Raw genomic sequence first — 9259 nt, 5'->3', positions numbered from 1 at the left:
TCTAAATTGAAGCTACTTTAAAATAAAATAGAATAATCAATAATGAGAGCGACGGGCGATGTGTACACATCTCAGAGCCAATATCAGTTAAATTAAATAAATTAAATTACTATCAAATCCACCTTCATTAACAGTATTTCACTATCAAATCCGTTATAACCTATAGCCAAAATTCTTATTATTAAACCAAGTTGTCTTAAAGTAGAAAGAGCAATAATCTTCTTTAAATCAAACTCAAAATTAGCGCCCAATCCAGCCATAAATATAGTTATACAACCAATTAAAAGTAAAAATCAACCACAATTATAAGTATCCAATATTGGTCTAAAACGAATTAATAAATAAACACCAGCAGTAACAAGAGTAGAAAAATGAACTAAAGCAGAAACAGGAGTAGGAGCTGCTATAGCAGCAGGAAGTCATGAAGAGAAAGGAATCTGAGCTCTCTTAGTTATAGCTGCTAAAACAATTAATATAGTAATGAGCTTTATTTCAAAAGAATTAGAAATAAAATCATAATAATAAATATAATTTCAACCACCAAAATTTAACATTCATGCAATAGAAATTAAAATAGCAACATCACCAATACGATTAGTAAGTGCAGTTAATATACCAGCACTATAAGATTTTACATTTTGATAATAAATAACTAAACAATAAGAAACTAAACCTAAACTATCTCAACCTAATAAAATTCTAATTAAATTAGGACTAATAATTAAAAAACCTATAGAAAGAATAAATATTAAAACAATAATAATAAAACGATTTATATTCATTTCACCAGATATATAATCCTCTCTATAATAAATAACCAAAGAAGAAATATATATAACAAAAGATATAAAAATAAGAGATATTCAATCCAAAATTAAAGTTATAACAACTATAGAACCATTTAAATAGAAAAGCTCTCACTCAACAAAAACTCTATAATCAATTATTAAATAATAAATACCTAAAATAAAAATTATAGTTCTCGAAATAAACAAAGCAAAAAACTCAAAGAACAAATAGAAAATAAATTCACGGCCTAAGATGAAAAACTTCATATCATTGATTCCACAAAACAATATTATTAATTAAAATACTTAAGCAAACTAAACAAAGAAATATTCACCATTTAAACAGAGAATATTTAAAGGCAATCAATGTAAAAGTAAAAGATGATATTCACGAAAATAACCAAGAGAACAAGTATAAACACCAGAATAATAATTCCCATGCTGAGAATAAGAATATATATACAAAGTATAAACAGCTCTAAAAAAAGATAAAAAAATCAAAGCAAAGAATCTAAAAGAAGATCAAGATATAATTCTATTTAATAATCTAATTTCACCTACCAAATTTAAAGAAGGAGGAGCAGCCATATTTGATGATCTTAAAAGAAATCATCATAAAGCCATTCTTGGTATCAAATTAATTATACCCTTGTTAATTAATAATCTTCGTCTACCTAAACGTTCATAAATAATATTAGATAAACAAAATAAACCAGAAGAACATAAACCATGACCAACCATTAGAGAAAGAGAACCTACACAACCTCATCAATTCATAGTCATCAATCCACCAATAACCATTCTTATATGAGCAACAGAAGAATATGCAATTAAAGACTTTAAATCAACCTGACGAAAACAAATAAATCTTACAATAACACCCCCAGATAAACCTAAAGACAATCAAAAATAATTAAACTTTAAACCCAAATAAGAAATAACCTTTATAACACGAAAAATACCTTAACCACCTAACTTTAATAAAACACCAGCAAGAATTATTCTACCTGAAATAGGGGCCTCTACATGAGCCTTAGGAAGTCATAAATGAACCAAAAACATAGGTATCTTAACTAAAAAAGCCAAAATTATAAATACATAAAACATAAAATAATAAGAACCAAAATCAACCAATAAAGGAAAATATAAAGTATTAGAAAAATCATAAACCTTAAATAAAACTAATAATAAAGGTAATCTAGCAACCAAAGTATAAAAAATTAAATAAACACCAGCCTGCAAACGCTCAGGTTGATAACCCCAACCCAAAATTAAAAGTAAAGTAGGAACTAATCTAGCCTCAAAAAAAATATAAAAAGAAAGAAGACTTAATCTAGCAAATGAACAATAAAGCATAATTATTAAAATCAAAACCATAAAAACAAAAAAATTAGAACGATATGAACTTAAATAAACTGAACCTCTAGCAGTGATTATTAAAGAACAAATCCAAAAACTAAGTAAAATTAAACTAAAAGAAAAATAATCAATACCAAAATAATATCTAATTATATTCAAATCAGCATATGAATAAACACAAATTATAAAAACAAAACCCGACAGAAACATTAAAGAATGAACCAACCATCAACAATTATTTAATAAACAAAGAGGGATCAAAAAAATAGTTATAAATAAATACTTTAACATAAAGATAAACCAAAAGAATTAAAAAAATCATTACCATGAGAACGAATTATTGAAACTAAAATAGAAAGACCTAAAGCACCCTCACAAACAGAAAAAACTAAAAAAATAACAGGAAAAAAATAATCATAGTCAAACTCAATAAGAAATACAATAACTAACATAAATAAAGAAAGAACAATATATTCTAATCTCAAAAGAACCATTAATAAATGTTTACATTTAGAAGAAAAAACATAAACACCAGCAAAATAAATCAATAAAGAAGTAAAAATAGAGAATATAAACATTAGTTTTAATAGTTTAAAAAAAACGCCGGTCTTGTAAACCGGAAATAAGTCCAGCCCCCACTTTTAAAACTTCAGAGGTGGAAAAGCTTCCATCATCGGTCCCCAAAACCGGTATTTTAAATAAACTAACCCCTGAAATGGTCAAAATAATAATTATATCATTATCAAATGTAATAAATATTAATTTTATTAAATTAAGACACCCAATATCAATAATGCTTTTTATTATCCTTCAAACCTTCCTAGTTGGATTAATAACAGGAACAATAATAGAAAGATATTGATTATCACATATTTTATTTTTAACATTTCTGGGTGGTATACTAGTATTATTTATTTACATTACAAGAATTGCATCAAACGAAATATTTCAGCCTAAATCAATCACTATAATTATTACATTAATAATGTGAGTATTTATCATATTAATATTAATTATTCTAGATATATCTATATTTATAGACTTTTTCAAAAACACCGAAACTATAAATATTGATAATTCAATCAATTATCAAGAAATAACAATATCTTTAGAAAAATTATATAATAGACCAACATTCATTATTACAATAATAATAATAATTTATTTATTTTTAGCACTACTAGCAGTTGTTAAAATCACCAATATTAATCAGGGACCTATTCGTAAAATAAGATAATTACTAATGAATAAACCCTTACGATTAAGACATCCTTTAATTAAAATTATTAATAACTCTTTAATTGACTTACCTGCCCCAACAAATATTTCATTTTGATGAAATTTTGGATCCCTATTAGGGTTATGTTTGGTAATTCAAATCGTAACTGGACTATTTTTAGCTATACATTATACATCAAATATTGAAATAGCATTCAGTAGTGTAGTACACATCTGCCGAGACGTAAATAATGGTTGAATTATCCGAACCTTACACGCAAATGGAGCATCTATATTTTTTATTTGTATTTACTTACATGTAGGACGGGGAATTTACTATGGATCTTATATATATATACATACCTGAATAATTGGTACAGTGATTTTATTTTTAGTTATAGCAACTGCATTTATAGGATATGTCTTACCCTGAGGCCAAATATCTTTTTGAGGTGCAACAGTAATTACTAATTTATTATCAGCAATCCCATACTTAGGAACAGATTTAGTCCAATGAGTATGAGGAGGATTCGCTGTTGATAATGCAACATTAAATCGATTCTTCACATTCCATTTTGTATTACCATTTATTATTGCTGCTATAGCAGCAATTCATTTATTTTTTCTTCACCAAACAGGATCTAATAATCCTCTTGGACTAAATGGAGATATTGAAAAAATTCTATTCCATCCATACTTTACCTTTAAGGATTCTATTACATTTGTAATAATAACATCATTATTAATTATACTATGTTTAATTAATCCTTACCTATTAGGAGATCCAGATAACTTTGTACCTGCCAACCCATTAGTAACACCAGTTCACATTCAACCAGAATGATATTTCCTATTTGCATATGCAATTCTACGATCTATCCCTAATAAGTTAGGAGGTGTTATTGCATTATTTTTATCAATTAGAATCTTAATAATTTTACCATTTTATAATAAAACACCATTCCGAGGCATTCAATTTTACCCTTTTAATCAAATTTTATTCTGAATTATAGTAGTTGTTGTATGGTTAATAACGTGAATTGGTAAACGACCTGTTGAAGAACCTTATATTATAACAGGTCAAATCTTAACAATTATTTACTTCACATATTTCTTAATTAATGTCCATGTCGCAAACGCATGAGATAAATTAATTAAGGAATAAAGTTAATTAGCTTAGGAAAAGCATATGTTTTGAAAACATAAAATTAGAAGTTTAACTCTTCTATTAACTTTTCTCAAAAAATTTCACTAAACAAATGAGATAAATACAATCTTTAAACCAAGAAAGAAAATAAAAAAATTCAAAGATAAAGGTAAAAAACTTTTAAAGCTAAGTAAATTAATTTATCATAACGGAACCGTGGTAATGTTCCACGAACCCAAATAAAACCAAAAGATATAATAGCAAGCTTAATAAAAAATATAAAAGAATAAAAATCACCGCCCAAAAAAATTAAAGCCAATAACATTCTTATGAAGACAATTCTAGTATTTTCAGCAAAAAAAATTAAAGTAAAACCACCCGCACCATACTCAATATTAAATCCTGAAACTAACTCAGATTCCCCTTCAGCAAAATCAAAAGGTGTACGATTAGTTTCAGCTAAGCAAGAAGCAAAACAAGCTAAAGCTAAAGGAAAAGAAATAATAATAAATCAACAATAAAGCTGATAGTTTATAAAATCAAACATATTAAAACTACCAATTGAAATAATTAAAGACAATAAAATTAAAGCTAAACTAACTTCATAAGAAATTGTTTGAGCAACAGAACGAAGAGAACCTAATAATGAATAATTTGAATTAGAAGATCAACCAGCAATTATAACAGTATAAACACCTAATCTAGTACAACATAAAAAAAATAAAAATCCATAAGAAAAAGAACACATATAAGTTAAATAAGGAAAAATTACTCAAACGGCTAAAGAAATCATTAAATTAGAAACAGGGGAAAAATAATAAAGTAGGTAATTAGATATAATAGGAATTGGCTGCTCCTTACAAATTAAGTTAATAGCGTCTCTAAATGGCTGAGGAATTCCAACAAAACCTACCTTATTTGGACCCTTTCGAATCTGAATATAACCTAAAACCTTACGCTCTAATAACGTTAAAAAGGCAACACTAATTAAAACACAAATAACCAATAAAAGAAAATTCAAAATAAATATAAATAAATCATAAAGTATCAATACTATTTGTAGAAAAAATCTACATTCTAAATTCAACACATTAATCTGTCAAAATAGTAAATAAATTAATATTAATCAATATAACAAAAATATTTGAACCATATGGTCCTTTCGTACTAATATGGATTAACAATCTTAGGATAGAAACCGACCTGGCTCACGCCGGTCTGAACTCAGATCATGTAAGAATTTAAAGGTCGAACAGACCTAATCATTGGGCTCCTGCACCCAAAATTTTTCTTAATCCAACATCGAGGTCGCAATCTGCTTTGTCGATATGAGCTCTCAAAAACAATTACGCTGTTATCCCTAAGGTAACTTAATCTTATGATCATAAATTATGGATCAAAATAACAAACATAAATAAATGATATAATAATGAAGAGTTTATCTATTCTTCATGTCACCCCAACAAAACATCATCATTAAATATAGAAAGACAAACAAAAAACTATATAAAAGTAAAATGTCAAGCTCTATAGGGTCTTCTCGTCCTAAAGAAGAATTTAAGCCTTTTGACTCAAAAGTTAAATTCAAAAATTTATTAAGAGACAGTTGATTTCTCGTCAAGCCATTCATTCCAGCCACTAATTAAGAGACTAATGATTATGCTACCTTTGCACGGTCAAAATACCGCGGCTCTTTAAAAATACGCTCAGTGAGCAGGCCAGACCTCAAAATATAAACAAGAGGACATGTTTTTGATAAACAGGCGGAAATCAATTTTGCCTAGTTCCTTATAATAAGTTCACAAGGTAAAAATTTCATACAAATAAATATACTAATTCTATCATTATTACAAAAATTTTTAAATTAAATTAATAATCTTAATAAAAAACCTAAAATATTTATAAAATCAAAATAAAAAATAATGAACTAAAACGTAATCTTAAAGATAGCTGGTTTAAAGCTTACTATTATATTTCTATAAAATAAATTATAGGTTATTAACTTCAAAGCTTATCCCTTAAAGAATAAATAAGTTAATATTTTTACTTAAAAAATTAAATAAAAACAAATAACTTTAAAAAATTAAATTTTTTCTTAAGAAACTAGATATCTTGGGAAACGATTAACATCTCATTTCTATAAATAATTTAATAATAATTATGATACATTAACTATAAATTATTTATAAATCAACCCAAATCGAGACAAGTAAAATAAATACTAAAATTTTGATAAACCCTGATACAAAAGGTACAATAAATAAAATCTACTTAAAAAAATTTAAAATAATATTTCATAAAACACTTACATTACCAATAAACTATAATTTAAAAAATCAATTCTATAAAATATACTAAGACAAAAATACAATAAAATTATTTATATTAAATAATTAAATAAACAAAAAATAAATATAATAAAATAAATAATCAAGATATCCTGATTTGCACAGAAAAATTTTCAGTGTAAATGAAACACTTTACTAATAAGTTATATCTTGAAACTCTTCCTAGATACACTTTCCAGTACATCTACTATGTTACGACTTATCTCATCTAAATTGAAGCTACTTTAAAATAAAATAGAATAATCAATAATGAGAGCGACGGGCGATGTGTAATAATGAGAGCGACGGGCGATGTGTACACATCTCAGAGCCAATATCAGTTAAATTAAATAAATTAAATTACTATCAAATCCACCTTCATTAACAGTATTTCACTATCAAATCCGTTATAAACAAAAATCTATTGTAACCCACCTCCTCTTAACTATAAGGCTGCACCTTGACCTGAAATAATTTTATAATTATAAATCTTGAGAATTATAACTCTAAAAAGATTCTCTGATAACGGAGATATACAAACAAATAAATTAAGTAGAGTAAAATCGTGTATTATCAATCATGGGGTAGGTTCCTCTGATTGGAATGAGATACCGCCAAATTCTTTGGGTTTTAAAGACCTTAACTAATAGTACCCTGGTAAATATAATTAACATTTAAAATAATAGGGTATCTAATCCTAGTTTATTATTTAAATTTTCACAGATTCATAAAAAGGGCCACAAATAAATTTTAACATTTCACCTTACAAATTTATATTTCAACCCTAATAATATAAACAACTGTTTTAACCAATAATATTCACTTGTATCAATCGTATAACCGCGGCAGCTGGCACGAATTATGCCGATACTAAATCAATTGCTAAATCCAAAATCACTTGATAATTAAATCAAATTACTGCAAAAAGAACATTTAGTCTAACAAAACCTACATATAATACAAAGAAAAAGTGAATAAACAAGCAAGAATAAAATTTTTAAAAATAAAAAATAAGAAAATTTTAAATCTATTAATTCAGGAAAAAATAAAAGATTGAAATATTTAAAGAAAAAAAAAGAAAAAAAACCACAAACATTAACAAAAAAAAAAAGAAACGCCCCTATGTATGACCACAACAACTTCTCTATTATATATAATTAAAGATTAATATGGAACATGTATAGCAATAAATGTATTATATTCTTTCTTATTTAATCTTTCTTTTCACTAATAAAATAAAGAAAGATTAAATAATATAATAAATATATTTTATACAATTATGTAATTTAATATAATATGTTATTAATATGAACTCTTTTTTTATATTAAGTTAACTTTCATATATATTAGTTAAATAATCTAATTATAGATAATTTACATAATTATATTATTATAATTAATATAATTATTTATATTAATTATAATATTTTATATTTAAATTAATAATTTTATTTATTATATCCAATTATAATAATATTAAATATTAAATTACATATTATTATATATATTATATTATAATAACCTATTTTAAGCTAAAAACATAAGTAGCTATAATCCTAGGTAAATAATTGCATTAAAATAATCAATTGATAATGGTAAGATGAACTTATAATACTTTAATTTCAATTGAATGTAATATATTAATATAAATTATTTATTATATATATATATATATAAAAAAATAAAATGAGCAGGATAAATTAATCGTAATTAAACAAAATAATACATAAAAGAATTTCAAAAAAAAACTTTCGATTTATATATTAAATAAATGAAGTGCCTGATTAAAGGGTTACCTTGATAGGGTAAATAAAGTAAATAAAATTACCTTCATTAAAATTACATAAGATAGAATTAAACTACCTCCTTTAGTATCAAAAACTAACGTGCATCATACATCTTAATGTAAAAAGGTAAGCTAAACAAGCTAATGGGTTCATACCCCATTTATAGAGGTATCAATCCTCTCCTTTTTAATGACCAACAACTCTACAAAACTTCTCTTCCTATCAACATTAATGATAGGAACGATCCAGTCCATTTCATCAAATTCCTGATTTGGGGTTTGAATAGGCTTGAGATCAACTTACTTTCATTTATTCCGCTCCTAACAAGAAATAAAAATATAATAATAAATGAATCATCAATTAAATATTTTATTGTCCAAGCAATAGCATCGACAATATTATTATTTTCAATTTTGCTGATTCAAATAAAATATCCCATGGGATGGGAAACAGAATTTATCCCATCAATAATAATTAGATCTAGACTATTATTAAAGATTGGAGCTGCACCTTTCCATTTCTGATTTCCAGAAGTTATAGGAGCATCAAGATGAAATAATTGTTTAACATTAATAACATGACAAAAAATCGCCCCCAATAATGGTCTTATCTTATTAACACGCGATCAGTGTT

This window comes from Schistocerca gregaria, chromosome 3, assembly GCF_023897955.1.
Source record: "Schistocerca gregaria isolate iqSchGreg1 chromosome 3, iqSchGreg1.2, whole genome shotgun sequence".
Classification (NCBI taxonomy): domain Eukaryota; kingdom Metazoa; phylum Arthropoda; class Insecta; order Orthoptera; family Acrididae; genus Schistocerca; species Schistocerca gregaria.
Note: the sequence above shows the minus strand (reverse complement) of the source record.